At 41.1% G+C, this 16,049-nt stretch overlaps 1 long non-coding RNA gene across 1 annotated transcript in view; it reads right to left on the reverse strand.

Moving 5' to 3' along the window:
* LOC136335764 (uncharacterized) overlaps positions 1–14,614 on the reverse strand; it is an 85,890-nt gene extending 71,276 nt beyond the window's left edge. The window contains exons 1-2 of the long non-coding RNA XR_010731306.1: positions 14,504–14,614; positions 7,423–7,539 (exon numbers count right to left, since the gene is read on the reverse strand). This is a non-coding gene — a long non-coding RNA (uncharacterized lncRNA). The remainder of the gene's footprint in view (positions 1–7,422; positions 7,540–14,503) is intronic.
* Between the last annotated feature and the right edge of the window lie 1,435 nt (positions 14,615–16,049).

A 16,049-nucleotide genomic window follows, 5' to 3' on the forward strand; every position in this document is an offset into this window, starting at 1 on the left:
ACAACCCAAAACCAGCCGAAGAAAGGAGATAATAAAAATCAGAGCAGAAATAAATGAAATAGAGAACAGAAAAACTATAGAAAAAATCAATAAAACAAGGAGCTGGTTCTTTGAAAAGATCAACAAAATTGACAAACCCTTGGCAAGACTCACCAAGGAAAAAAGACACAGGACTCAAATAAATAAAATCCAAAATGAAAGAGGAGAGATCACCACAGACATCATAGATATACAAAGAATTATTGTAGAATACTATGAAAAATTATATGCCACCAAATACAACAATCTAGAAGAAATGGATAAATTCCTAGAACAATACAACCTTCCTAGACTGAGTCATGAAGAAGCAGAAAGCCTAAACAGACCAATCAGCAGGGAGGAAATAGAAAAAACTATTAAAAATCTCCCAAAAAATAAAAGTCCAGGCCCAGACGGTTATACTAGTGAATTCTTTCAAACATTCAAAGAAGATTTGGTTCCTATTCTACTCAAAGTCTTCCAAAAAATTGAAGAAGAAGCAATACTTCCAAACACATTTTATGAGGCCAACATAACCCTCATACCAAAACCTGGCAAGGATGGCACAAAGAAAGAAAACTACAGACCAATATCTCTAATGAATACAGATGCTAAAATACTAAACAAAATACTGGCAAACCGAATACAACAACATATTAAAAAATAATACATCATGATCAAGTGGGATTCATCCCAGAATCTCAAGGATGGTTCAACATACGCAAAACGGTTAACGTAATACACCATATCAACAAAACAAAGAACAAAAACCACATGATCTTATCAATAGATGCAGAAAAGGCTTTTGATAAAATACAACACAATTTTATGTTTAAGACTCTCAACAAAATGGGTATAGAAGGAAAATATCTCAACATGATAAAGGCCATATATGATAAACCATCAGCCAACATCCTATTAAACGGCATAAAACTGAGGACTTTCTACCTTAAATCAGGAGCAAGACAGGGTTGTCCACTCTCCCCACTCTTATTCAACGTGGTGCTAGAAGTTCTGGCCAGAGCAATCAGACAAGACAAAGAAATAAAAGGCATCCATATCGGAAAAGAAGAAGTAAAGCTATCACTTTTTGCTGATGATATGATCCTATACATCGAAAACCCGAAGGACTCCACAAAAAGATTATTAGAAACAATAAACCAATACAGTAAGGTCGCAGGATACAAAATTAACATACAAAAGTCCATAGCCTTTCTATATGCCAACAATGAAATATTAGAAAACGAACTCAAAAAAATAATCCCCTTCACGATTGCAACAAAAAAAATAAAATACCTAGGAATAAACATAACAAAGAACGTAAAGGACCTATATAATGAAAATTACAAAGCATTGTTAAGGGATATCAAAAATGATACAATGACATGGAAAAATATTCCTTGTTCTTGGATAGGAAGAATAAATATAATCAAAATGGCCATATTACCCAAAGCAATATACAAATTTAATGCAATTCCCATCAAAATCCCTATGAGATTTTTTAAAGAAATGGAACAAAAAATCATCAGATTTATATGGAACTATAAAAAACCCCGAATAGCCAAAACAATCCTAAGGAAAAAGAATGAAGCTGGGGGCATTACAATACCTGACTTTAAACTATATTATAGGGCCACGATAATCAAAACAGCATGGTATTGGCAAAAAAATAGACACTCAGACCAATGGAACAGAATAGAAAGCCCAGAAATAAAACCACATATATATGGTCAAATAATCTTTGATAAAGGGGCCAACAACACACAATGGAGAAAAGAAAGCCTCTTCAACAAATGGTGTTGGGAAAACTGGAAAGCCACATGCAAAAGAATGAAACTCGACTACAGCCTGTCCCCGTGTACTAAAATTAATTCAAAATGGATCAAAGACCTAAATATAAGACCTGAAACAATAAAGTACATAGAAGAAGAAATAGGTACTAAAATCATGGACCTGGGTTTTAAAAAACATTTTATGAACTTGACTCCAATGGCAAGAGAAGTGAAGGCAAAGATAAATGAATGGGACTACATCAGAATTAAAAGTTTTTGCTCAGCAAGAGAAACTGATATCAAAATAAACAGACAGCCAACTATATGGGAACTGATATTTTCAAACGACAGCTCAGATAAGGGCCTAATATCCAAAATTTACAAAGAACTCATAAAACTCAACAACAAACAAACAAGCAATCCAATAAAAAAATGGGAAGAGGACATGAACAGACACTTCTCCCAGGAAGAGATACAAATGGCCAACAGATATATGAAAAGATGCTCAGCTTCATTAGTTATTAGAGAAATGCAAATCAAAACTACAATGAGATACCACCTCACTCCTGTTAGATTAGCTATTATCAACAAGACGGGTAATAGCAAATGTTGGAGAGGCTGTGGAGAAAAAGGAACCCTCATTCACTGTTGGTGGGACTGTAAAGTAGTACAACCATTATGGAGGAAAGTATGGTGGTTCCTCAAAAAACTGAAAATAGAACTACCTTATGACCCAGCAATCCCTCTACTGGGTATATACCCCAAAACCTCAGAAACATTGATATGTGAAGACACATGTAGCCCCATGTTCATTGCAGCACTGTTCACAGTGGCCAAGACATGGAAACAACCAAAAAGCCCTTCAATAGAAGACTGGATAAAGAAGATGTGGCACATATACACTATGGAATACTACTCAGCCATAAGAAATGATGACATCAGATCATTTACAGCAAAATGGTGGGATCTTGATAACATTATAAGGAGTGAAATAAGTAAATCAGAAAAAAACAAGAACTACATGATTCCATACATTGGTGGAACATAAAAATGAGACTAAGAGACATGGACAAGAGTGTGGTGGTTACCAAGGGTGAGGGGGGAGGGAGGACATGGGAGGGAGGGAGGGAGAGAATTATGGGGAGGGGGAGGGGCACAGAGAACTAGATGGAGGGTGACGGAGGACAATCTGACTTTGGGCGAGGGGTTTGCAACATAATTTGATGACAAAATAACCTAGACATCTTTTCTTTGAATATATGTACCCTGATTTATTAATGTCATCCCATTACCATTAATAAAAATTTATTAAAAAAAAAATTTGTATGTTGGTTGTATCTCAAGGTACAACTGTATTTAATACCTAAATTTCCATTTATCATCATCTTTGGTAATATTTAGATTGCATTGCTTGGGCTCTGGCCAGTTGACTCAGTGGTAGAGGGTTGGCCTGGTGTGTCAATGTCCTAGGTTCAATTCCTGGTCAGGGCACACAAGAGAAGTGCCCATCAGCTTCCCCACTCCTTCCTCTCATTTTCCCTTTCCCCCTCCACTCCCCTGTCTCTCTCTCTCTTCCTCTCTCTCACTCTCTCTCTCTATCTTCTGATCCTACAGTCATGGCTCAATTGGAGTGAGTTGGCCCCCGGTGCTGAGAATGGCTCCATGACTTCTTCTTCAGGCACTAAGAAGAGCTCAGTTGCTGAGCAATAGAGCAATGCCCCAGACAGGTACAGCATCGCCCCCTAGTGGGCTTGCCAGGTAAATCTTGGCTGGGATGCATGTAGCAGTCTGTCTCTCTGCCTCCCCTCCTCTCCCTGAATTAAATAAATAATTAATTAAATAAATAAAATTAATTGCATTGTCTGTTATGGGAATACCTTCAGTTTCCACTGGGAATCTGGTTCAAAAGCCACCAAATACTTTCAAACTCAGCCAAAACCGGAAAATCAAATGGGTGCAATTATTAAATATTTAAATTTTAAAATTTATGTTTTAAGTTTCTTCAAAATGCAAATAAGCTTTATACTAGAGAGTTTTATTTTGATATCATTAAATGCTTAGTCATTGACTAGAGAGCATTTTTTTTTGTATTTTTCTGAAGTGAAAAGTGGGGAGGCAGAGTGACAGGCTACCACATGCACCTGACCAGAATCCACCGGCATGCCCACCAGGGGGTGATGCTCTCCCCATCTGAGGCATGGCTCCGTTGCAACCAGAGCCATTCTAGCACCTGAGGTGGAGGCTATGGAGTCATCCTTATCAGCACCCGGGCCAACTTGCTCTAGTGGAGCCTTGGCTGTGGGAGGGGAAGAGAGAGAGAGAGAGAGAGAGGGAGAGAGAGGAGAGATGGGGGGGCAGAAAAGCACATGGGCGCTTCTCCTGTGTGCTTTGACCAGGAATCAAACCTAGGACTTCCATACACCTGGCCGACACTCTACCACTGAGCCAACCGGCCAGGGTCGAGAGCATTTTTTTAAGGTCCTCATTTTTTTTGAACCTGAGACTCCAGGAAAAAGCAGCCATGGGGTGGGAGGAGGGTCTGCCTCCATTTTTTCTATAAACACTAAACAGCATCTTATTTTTAGTTTCTTCAATATAAAATGATGAGTTCTGCTTGAATCATGGTGACAATATTTCTAGGACATGGTCATGTCCATAGTTATAGTTGTCAGTAGCTTCAGAGTGTTATTTGCTTGTTGCCTTTTAAATGCCTCCAGCAGCAGTCACCAGCCAGAAAGCCAGTGAGCAAGTGAGCTTGATACCGAAGGGCACTTCTGCTTCATTCACTTATGAAAAAAAACAAATTAAATTCAACATTTGCACAATAAGAGGGAATATTCTTTTTTCAAAGAACACTACAGTGTCCTTAATGAGAGAGATAGATGGTTCCCCAATAAATAACATATAATTAAAATCCCTTACATTTACATATATAATGAATCCCTGAAAATATATTTGGAAGTCTGAAAGTCAAACACAAAAGGTTCTGCTTTTAGAGAGCCCAGAACTTTATAAAATCTGTAATTGTCATTTAGAAAATGATTTTTTGCTTGAATATGCAATGTTTACATACTATTTAATACATTAAAAATATATAATAAACTTATAGATAAACATGTTTTGAAATAATTTTTTACCTCCCTTAACTTCAAGTTATCTCAGCCTAGACAAAAAACTTATTTGGAACTAGGATAGGACCTGCTGATTCTATTTAATGGTGTCAAATAAACTTTTTTAAAATGTTTTTCAAGAGTGAATGGTGGCCAGCCATCATCTTCTCCAGGAAGAGGGAGTGGAAAGCTCTGTTGCTATAGCCTTGTGGACTTTCCCTGCATTTACGTCAACCCCCATTCTCACTCAGCACTCATGCAGGCACCCCAGTTCCTCCATCAATGCCCCTTGCCTTTGATGACATTGCCGAATGTCATCTGTGCTCTCCAGTTGGTCCTCTTCCTCTGCTACTAAATTCACAGACACCAGTTCACATCCTCGGAGCATCTGACTGAAGGTTGTGGAGACCTGCCCTCGGCATACCTGAATCATTGCTGGTGCTGTCCATGTCATTTTGCCACCTTCCAGACAGTTTTACAAGATAATAGAAGCAAAAAGCCATTTATAGTCAAATAACTGCGTGAACACCCACAAATAATGACAGGCGCAAATAGAATGCTGGCAGGCAGACAGAAGCGCCCACAATGTGGCTTCACATTTGTTTGTCAGCTGGAGTGCAGATGCCCTGACCCACACAATTCCAGTGATCCATTATGATAGTGGGCAGACCATGTGAAAGTGTGAAAGTCAGGGACTACCTGGAGCTCTGAGGCATGGCACTGCAGATCTCAAATTTAACTAAATGAGAAAACATTGCAGACATTGTAGCATTGGTTTATGGGAATATATATACTTAAATTTGGAAATTTATTTTTCTAAAAGTATACACTTGGACTCTGCCCAGGTATCAAGAATAATTAGAGGGAATAAAAGTAGGAGAGGAGCAAAATACAAAGCCATACATAAACCAAAAATTCTAAACTCAGGAGCTCCCAGCAAAGCTGCTCAACAGTAGACAGAGAGTATGGTCAGGGAGAGCCCATTGGTATTTCAGGATGGGATGTGGACAGTTGAAGAGGGAGCTTGAGCTCACTCTTTCCTTGTTGCCTGTGGCTTCCAGCACTTAGAAGAGAACATAGATGTGGTCTGTGTGTCCTGGCGATCTTGGCCTTAGTACCAGGAAATCTGCAATCTAGCCCACGGAATAGTGTAACTAAGCCCTTGCTTTGGAAAAGGAAAATACAATATCCGAAATATAAGTCTCCCTTTAAAAGAAAATCAGCTTTAATTAAAAGAAAACTGGGCCCGGACCAGTTGGCTCAATGGTAGAGCATCAGTTCAGCGTGTGGATGTCCTGGGTTCAATTCCCAGTCAGGGTGCACAGGAGAAGCGCCCATCTGCTTCTCCACCCTTCCCCTCCCCCTCCTCTCTCTTTCTCTCCCTCTCCCACAACATGGCTCAAATGAGCAAGTTGACCCTGGGTGCTGAGGATGGCTCCATGGCCTTGCCTCAGATGCTAAAGGAGTTCTGTTGCTGAGCAACAGAGCAGCAGCCCCAGATGGGCAGAGCATCAGTCCCAGATAGGGTTGCTTGGTAGATCCTGGTTGGGGCACATGCAGGAGTCTGTCTCTCTGCCTCCCTGCCTCTAACCTGCTAAGAATAAAATAAATAAAAAGAAAAGAAAACTGAGAAGTAAGTCACTTGGGTTTAAAAAGCACTTTGTTTAGCAAGCTACTTTTTTGTGTAGCTGCTTTGTGCTGATAAGAGTATGGAAAGATACAGAATATTTATAACCCAGAGACTTAGTTAGCAAAGGTCTGATTTGCTGACTAATAAGTTTGAGGCAAAGGTCTAAAGTAAAATTAAATTTGATTTTGCTAGGCTCTGAGTTGTAGAGTCAGACAATACCACCCCTAGACCTGAGTAAGCATGGAGAAGGGAAGGTGGAAGAGGGAACAGAGAGACACACTTTTGAATGTGAGTCCCCCACCTTCACCCCCACCAAAGTTACCATTCAAGTGGGGTCCCTGAGCTCTGATGCAGCTTGATCTGGGTCTAGATCTTGCTTCTCTTCAGTAGCTCTTCAATCCTCTGAAACTCCTCCTATTTGGGGTCAACCAGATGCCTGGAGTAACATTAGGACTTTCAGGTGTAAGGTGATCTGGGGTCCTATTGTCCTACTACTTGGATCTGTCCTAGTGGGTAGCCACGTGAGCTAATTGCTCCTATTGACTAGAAACTACTCTTATGAGATTGGGCCAGAAAAGTGGTCATGACATGGTGATTTTGGGTGGTTCTAATTTGTGTTGGATATAGGACAAGTTCAGAATTCTGGGATACTGACTATTTACTGCTGACCCATGAGTTTGAGCCACTGGTGTGAGCCCATTGATTAGATCTTGCTATTTATGCTATGACCACCATACTGCTTCCAGTGTACAGTGACTAAAGGCAGCAGGAGTGGCAGCAGGCTTCTTTTGCCCCATGCCACCAATGTTGCTGGCACCCAGGACCTCCCCACAGCCTTACAGGCTCTCTCCATTTTGTCTGGCAGCATGGCTTCCAGAGTGGTCACACCTACCTTCCCAGGGGCTTTGAAACCATAGTTTAACGATGCCAACAGGTCCTTTTAACTAAAGTCTTCTTTATCCAGTGATTGATATCTGAATCTGTCCCATCTCCCAGGTTGCTCCAGCCCCTATGGGAAAAAGATTGAAGATTCCATGTATTGGCTTCTTGAGCTCCAGTTACTCTATCCATTGACTACTGGCCTGTCTTCTTCACTTCACTGACTACCACATGGAAGGCTGAGTGCCACCAACAGTAGAAGAAATCATATTCCAAGAATGCAGTAACTGTGGCCTAAAAGGCTCCAGAGAATTTGTGTAAGGTGTGTTTTCTGTTTACATTACAAAATCATGAGAAATATATCAACATGACCAAAATCGAATTATCATTCATTTCTCTACACACCCTGGCTAAAGCTTCCATTTGTGATCATCATCAATAAAGCACAATGAGAGTCAATGGTAACTAGTATTCACAGGTGGAATGTCAGATGAAGCCACATCACAACTGTGAAATAACCAGCATTAAATAGATGGTATTAGGAAACTACAAACTCAAGAAGATTCATATTATTTTAATACAAACAAGTTTCAAAGAGCCAATATAAGTAATAACAGTTACTACCTTTTTCTCATGGTAAAAGATATGAAATTAACCAGGAAGAGTATATTTAAGTATGTTCCCATCTTCCTGAATAAAGATAAACATGGTTTCTGGACCTGAATAGAAAGAAATGTTTTTGGATACTATGAAGAATCATTACGTCCTCTGATTGAAAATTTTTTAAATACTTAAGTACCATTTCTCTGTGCATTATTGTAAATCTTCATGAACAAATCACCATACCTCCCATGGACCCATAAATTTTGTGAAACAGTTTTTAATCATGTTGTTTATATAGCTAAGGACCCGATAAAAGATACTTGCCTGGGCGTCGCATATGCCAAGGTAGTCCTGGTGCCAGAAAGCACCCATAGAGTATATAGCTTGCTCCAGTACAACCACCACCCATCCACCCAAACTGACACCATCTCAGTGCAGTTGAGGTGGGGCCCTGCAGAGTTCTGTGTGCTCCTGGGAATTTTCCCTCATCCCGTCATGCCAACTTGCTCTGGAGACCACCAGGAACAACCCTGACATGTCCACTGTTCCTGACTACCTCAGTCACCACAAGCAACCTAGAAATCCCAAGTCATGGCCATCATCCTGATTGTCACCATCATACAGCTTTATAAATTCCCCAATCTGACCTCTTGTCATATGCAATCCCAACCCCCACACCTTCGTCTTCTGGTCTAGGTCTGCCACTAACAAAATCCTCTATACTCTCACCTACTTGCCCCAGTGGGTCTGTTGCAATCCTCTTTCAGTCCTCCACAAATCTGTGGGCTCTGCCTTCCGAATATATCAACAACCTGCCCACTGCTCATGTTCACTATGACCACTCTAATCCAAGGCAGCATGTTCGGGGAGGCTTTCCCGCCTCCCAGCAAATAGCACTGCCCTTTCTCCATACTCTGCCCCCCCCCACTTTATTTTGTTTTTAGTTATGAAACCAGTTCCACCTGAAATATTTTTGATCATTTATTGGTTGGTGAATAATCTGTCCCCCAGCTAGAATATAAACTCCTGGAGAGCAGGAGCTGCATGGGTTTGGTCATTGCTGTATCCCCAGTCTAGAACACTACCTGGAACACACCAGCTGCTCCAGGACCTCAACACCTGTTTAGTCCCTGACATTTAATACAAACAGACAGGAAATTCTTATCACGTTTTATTCCAGAGCTTATTTTTATTGAAAATATAAAATATCTGGATATAAAGACGGAAAAACATATTTTAGATAATTGTCAAAAGTAAAAAAGTTTAATGAAGATAGTAATTATATACTTTAATCACATCAAAAAATAAATTTTCAATGAAATCACAGTTTGTTATTATTTATTTTTTATTATAGAATTTTTTTCTATATATTATTACATTAAAGAGTTGGGGGACACTTTCTTGCTCAGAGCTTATTCCTTCACTTTATACAATATAAAATCTTTATTGCAGCTTTACGTATTTGATATAGCTCTTCCTAACTATGCTGTCCCTGACACAGCTCTTTACAGTGAGCTCAAGTTTAATAAAATTCTAAATATTGTACAGTCAAAGCCTCATTCCCTGGCAAGACTCAGCTCTGCAGCTATCTGCCAACCAGGTGACCCTCATCTAGTCACTTGTCTCCCTCCTCCTCTCTCATTTCCAACCCTGCTGCATGCTACTTCCACCTGAAGTTCTCTTCCCACGCCACTCGGTACTGCCTGCCTTCTTCTTCCTCATCCTCCGCTTTCCATTCCAGGCCCATCCTGATGCCTCACACCTGTCACACTTCCCTTTATGTGTCTTGAAGGTCTTGGACTTCTCTTTTCACAGAGCTAACCACAGCGCAAGGACGGCTTCTCCTCCTCCACCCCAGATTGTGCTGTGGGGGCAGAGAGCCGACTGGACTTGCTCACAGCTGTGAGTCCCAGCCTTGCCCTGTGCCTAACAGGAAATAGGCAGAGAGGAAAGTTTGTTAAATGAGACAAATAGTGATTTTCCTCATCAGTGAAGACAGAGAGTAAGACTAAAGCAAGCCTATGCCACCATTTTAGGGTGTGTTGTTTTATTGTTTTTTGTGTTTTTTTTAAATAAATTTTTATTAATGGTAATGGGATGACATTAATAAATCAGGGTACATATATTCAAAGAAAACATGTCTAGGTTATTTTGTCATTAAATTATGTTGCATACCCCTCGCCCAAAGTCAGATTGTCCTCCGCCACCCTCTATCTAGTTCTCTGTGCCCCTCCCCCTCCCCCTAACTCTCTCCCTCCCTCCCTCCCATGTCCTCCCTCCCCCCACATATACACTATGGAATACTACTCAGCCATAAGAAATGATGACATCAGATCATTTACAGCAAAATGGTGGGAACTTGATAACATTATACGGAGTGAAATAAGTAAATCAGAAAAAAACAAGAACTACATGATTCCATACATTGGTGTTTTTTTATTTTATTGATTTTTTAGAGAGATGGAGAGAGAGTGAAAAGGGGTTGGGAAGCAAGAAGCATCAACTTGTAGTTGTTGCTTCTCATATGTGCTTTGACAGGGCAAGCCTGAGGTTTCAAACCAGTGCCCTCAGCATTCCAGGTGGACGCTCTATTCACTGTGCCATCACAGGTCAGGCTGATGATATGATTTTGCTCTCCACATCACTCCATAGGGTTGATATAGATTTAAATAGCTGGAAACAATGTGAGAGGCAGCTGGAGGCTACACAATGTTGCCTGTTCGTTTGTGGACATCGTGTATTTTTAAAGTCATATGATTTCATTATTGTCTTTTTAATCTGAGATGTGGGAGGTGGAAAGTTGAAGAATGAGCAGATTGGAGGAGTGAGTGTTCTTCAGAAAAACAGATTTTCTAAGTCAATGTGATCTCATTCACTGAGCCCTGGTCCAGACTTCTGCAGAGGCCTGAACATCCTTCTTCTTCCTGCCCCTCTGCCACTCCCCAAGCTAGGCTGCCTCTGTGTGGGGTAGATGGCTCCCTGCGTACGAGAGTGCCCTGTGCTGCTCCTTTGAAGACCTGAATACCTGGGCTATCCTTCCAGGTTCTCCTAGCATTTATTTGTCCTTTTGTCAACATAAGAAATGCCTAAACCTGTAGAGAATTTTTATGAGTTAATTTTTCGCCAAACTGATGACATATGCCAAGGAGCAAGATCTCAAATGCTCCCAAGATTAGCTGTTTCTTTTATGCATTTGAAATTGAGGGAAAGCTGGGAAGATTACATGGAAGTGGGAAAAGGCAAGGCAGGGAGCGGATTATAGGATAGTTAAGATTATGTGTTTTCTTGAGGGTGGTTACAGTTTATTTCAAAGGTGTATTGACCTAGATGCACAGAAACAATGACAACATTCGCTTAAGCCAAAAATAAACCTTTACTAACTTGGTAAAACTCGCATGACTTGGTGGCATGACTCCCCACTGTGACCTGCCCATGATCAGATCACTCTGTGAGGTTATTTTCCATAGACCTCCTTTTTCTGTCTACACTTTTTAACCTGATCTCAAGCATTCTCATGTATACAGCTTTGTTTAACAGAAGGCATTCTTAATAACTATTGTTAAATAATTCATTCGATAAGACACTGACCTTAGCATGAGGGGTAAGCCTATTATGAAATGTTGCCTGTTACTTTTAGTAGTTTTATTTTTTCCCTTGCCAAAATCAGGGAATGAGCCTCCTAAAACAAGATACTAAAGCTAAACTGATAACTGGATGACCCTTTCATTATTTGGAGGAAATTATTATTTTTTTTAATAAGTCAGTATAATTTTTAAAATTATTTTTATTTATTTATTCATTTTAGAGGGGGGAGAGAGAGAGAGAGAGAGAGAGAAAGAGAGAGAGAGAGAGAAAGGGGGAGGAGCAGGAAGCTTCAACTCCCATATGTGCCTTGACCGGGCAAGGCCAGGGTTTTGAACCGGCGACCTCAGCATTCCAGGTCGACACTTTATCCACTGCGCCACCACAGGTCAGGCAGGAAATTATTTTTTTAATCTTTAAATATGTAAGAGTATAAAGGATTTCAGCTAAAGTTTTTGATGGCTCATCTACATCTGATGCCCAAGTTATAAGAGAAAAAATATTTTCTTTCCATGAATTTCAGGGTCTTTTGGAGGACAGATGACACTAAAATAATTGAGAGTTCTTAGTAACTGTTCTGCACACAGCCCCCATAAATTAGGAGAAGCATCCTTCATATTGTGCATGGGTGTACCTGTTTAAGATCAGGGCATTCACAATGTAAAGGTCTGTGGACTTTTCACTTTCATATTAGGACAAGAAGAACTGTAGTCTTTGAACCTGGAAAAGGGCCCAACTCCAAGCACAACTATAGCCACTCAAACACAGAACTCTCAATGGGAATGGAGAAGATCTAGTGGGCTGGAGCTAGAGCCCGTGTGCCCACCTCCTTGGCCCCACACAGCATTCCCTTGGGTGCTTCTAGACACTTCTCTGGCCAAACTTTTTGAGAGGCACAAACAATTTTGAGAACTAGGGCTAATTTTAAGGTGTCCAGAAAATATCAGTCAACTTATTTTTCTCCCCATACGCCTTAGGTCATTGACCAGAAGCCATTAGGGATCTTGTGTCCTAAGATCATGTAAATATTCTGGAAAAGCACAGACTCAAGGATTGCCTAGAACAATAATAGTAGTCCATACTTGGGAAGTATTTTAAGCATTTTTTTTGTTATAATAACTATAGTAACAAGGCTTCATATTAGCGATGAGAAAAATGATATTAATAAAGTTAACTTATCTGCTAAACAGCACTCACCTTTTGTGTATATAGACCCAGAATTTGAAGCCAGGTAGTCAATTTCCAAGTCAGTGCTCTCAACCACAGCACCTCAACTCGGCCTCCCCAGCATGTGCCCTATGAGACCCGCTCACATGTCACTGAAAACTCTGCTACAGGCTGTCAACTACTCCATCGCGATATATGATGGAAAGGTGGGGTGAACGTTTTTTTATCAAAGTGGAAAAAAAGACCTCAGGCCCCATGAACTGGGGCCCAAGACAGCTGTCTACCCACAGATCTATTTGAATACCCTTCCAAGCTCTCCAAATCACTAGAATCAGGAATAAACATTTGTCATCAGAAGATTCTCCAGGCTTTTCTGGAAAGATGCAAACATCCCATAAGATAAAGAGGGATGACGTGACAAAGTAAACTGGACCCAAAGTTAAGTCAGAACATGTGGTCAGGTTTCTGGGTGGAGTAAAGCATTTAAATCTGTCAAGGTCAACAAAGTATATTTGTTAAAAAAAAAAAAAAAAAAGGCTCCAAATTGGTTAGATGAAGCACAGGAACTCCTCTCTCCTCTTTCTCATTCAAACCAAGACCACAGAGACTTAAAAAGAACCACGGGAAGAATGAGAACTCGGTGAATACCTTTCTGATCAGCTGAGGTGTAGCAAGGAAGGATGCCAGGAAAATCAGGGCCTGTCAGGGTCAGGAAAGTAGTGTCAGTGTCTGGTCCCAGCAAAGGCAGCCCAGAGAGCCTGACGGAGAGTAAAATCAAGTCACCAGCTATTTGGAAGGAGAATTCTGAGAATTGAGGTCAAGGAGGGTAAGGCTTTAAACTGAGGCCTTGCTTTTTAAGGGCAGGAACGACATTAAAGTACTATGTGGTGACTATTTAGCTACTTTTTTTAAGGATGCTAAATTCTGCCCAGTCTCCAGAAACCTCCAAAGTGGTCCTCAAATTCCAATGTTTCAATATCTAAATGATGTCTATCAAACAGTCTTGCATACCTGGAAGCAACAATGCAGACAATATGGCTTGATGACTGACTAGGAAAATATGATTCCTGTAACTATTTGTAGATTCTATTAACTCGAGATAGGGTGCCCAGATGGAGCAGCACAGCCTATAGAAGCAGCTGCCTATTTTGATGTTATGATCAGCATTGCTCCAAGCAGAGTAAGCAGAGTCTCTGGAAAGATCTAAGAAGGAAGGAAAGACTGGAAAGGAGAGCTTGTCAAACCACTGCATGATGGTGGCAGATTTGCTTAGAGAGGGAACATGATAGAGGACAGCAGAAGCATCTTAAGTATACAAATCGCTCACTATGGGCAAAGTCAAATCTAGAGAAAGATGTGGCTGTACCCTGTTTATGGCCAACTTACGACAAGATGCCTGTCTCTGCTGCTCTCTCTACGAGACTTTGGTGCCTAATGGCAAAAAAAAACAGCAGAAAACAGAACAAATCTGGTTTTATCTCCTGTCTGCACACACTCATTCCCATCATTACTGCTGTCTCATCTTGCCTTCTGTGTGCTTATCAGAACTCTCAAATCCCCTCTCCCACTAAGGTGAATGCCTTGCAAGCCTTCACCCTTTGTCATTCTAGGCAGAGGAGAAACTTTACTAAATAGAAGCCACTTTTGCTGACAAGGTGTCCCCACCAGCACAAATCTAGTAGGTGCTGGCCTCCCTTTTGGAAGATCCCTTCTCCTCTCTTACATTTGGGGAGAGGGGTTACCTCATGATGTGGCCTCTCCCATCTGCAACCACAGCTGTGCCGCTAACAATTTCTCAGTCCATATCTTTCTCCTCCGTCCCTCCACAGAACCCGTGCACAGCTGCCGATCCCTCTCAAACCTGTAATGTGAACTAGAGCTAATGCTCCCCAGGCCTTCAACTTCCTCCAGCATGGCTAACCCCACGTTTAATGAGTAATAAGACTTTAATAAACCTTTGGAAATAACAGAGAGGAATTTTAACGCTGAGAGAGTTAAAACTGGTACTAGAATGAGGAATCGTAAAGTTCATAGGTCAAACCTCTCCGTGTAGAACCTTTGCTGGTCACAACTCAGCCCAGCTCTGGCCACTGCCCCAGTCCTAGACTCTGCTTTTCCTGCCATTGGAGAGAGAAGGACGGGCGGGGGAGGGAGAGTGGGAGGCAGGAAGAGAGGGAGGGGTCTCTGGTTCTTCTTTCCATGGAATCTTTGCCTCATAATCCCTGTTTAAATGTTCCCCAAGTCCTCCCTTATTTCTTGATCTCCTTCTAACATGTCCCAGCATGATCAACAGTTAAAATGTCCTCACCACTCAGTGAAGGCTGGTCTGGTCTTAGGATCCCTAACAAGACATTGAACTAGAAGGCAATAAGTTAAACTTTTATCAGTCCTTTCCCAAAATCTGGGCAGGCCATCCTGGCCCTCCTGGCAACCCTCCCTCTACCCGAGGGAGGGAAGGTTTCCTATGCCTCCTCCCACATACCACTTCCAGCCTCCACTCCGGTAAGAAAATCCACGTTTCCAAAAATGAGAAAAAAAATTTTGGAGACTGAAAACTAAATCTTCTTTGAAGAGGAAACATTTTTCTATAGAGAACAATTTGCAGGGTTGCATTCCACCCACGATGAAAACAGCCCCTGGTGTTATTGTGGATGATACCAGATGCCTCAGAAAGGCAACCTGAATTTCTGTGACTTAGAATATTTGTTTGCCTGACCTGTGGTGGCGCAGTGGATAAAGCGTCGACCTGGAAATGCTGAGGTCGCCGGTTCGAAACCCTGGGCTTGCCTGGTCAAGGCACATATGGGAGTTGATGCTTCCAGCTACTCCCCCACTTCTCTCTCTCTGTCTCTTCTTCTCTCTCTCTCTCTCTGTCTCTGTCTCTCCCTCTCCTCTCTAAAAAAAAAAATATGAATAAATAAAAAAAATAAAATAAAATAAAAAAAAAAAAGAATATTTGTTTTTCTTTTTAATAACCAAATATTCATATCCACTGTACTGTCTTCCCAGAACAAAGGAGTATTTACCCAAGACTATCTCCTCCTTCTTTATCCCCTAGTTATAATACATCAAAGATGTAAAATTTTGAAGGTACAGGCCTTTTTTTTCCTCCCAAGATTTCAAAGATCCCAAGGCAAATTCTTTGTTAGAGATCAAGATCAAAGAGTTATGTCTTCCCTTTTTCTCCAGGAGTCTCTGTAAGGATGTTTTTCCCAAGCATATGGCATAAGGTGGGGGGTGCCTGCCCTATAACTGACAGCAGGATTACAGAGCTCAGTGGTGAGAGAG

The sequence above is a fragment of the Saccopteryx bilineata genome, chromosome 4 (assembly GCF_036850765.1).
Source record: "Saccopteryx bilineata isolate mSacBil1 chromosome 4, mSacBil1_pri_phased_curated, whole genome shotgun sequence".
Classification (NCBI taxonomy): Eukaryota; Metazoa; Chordata; class Mammalia; order Chiroptera; family Emballonuridae; genus Saccopteryx; species Saccopteryx bilineata.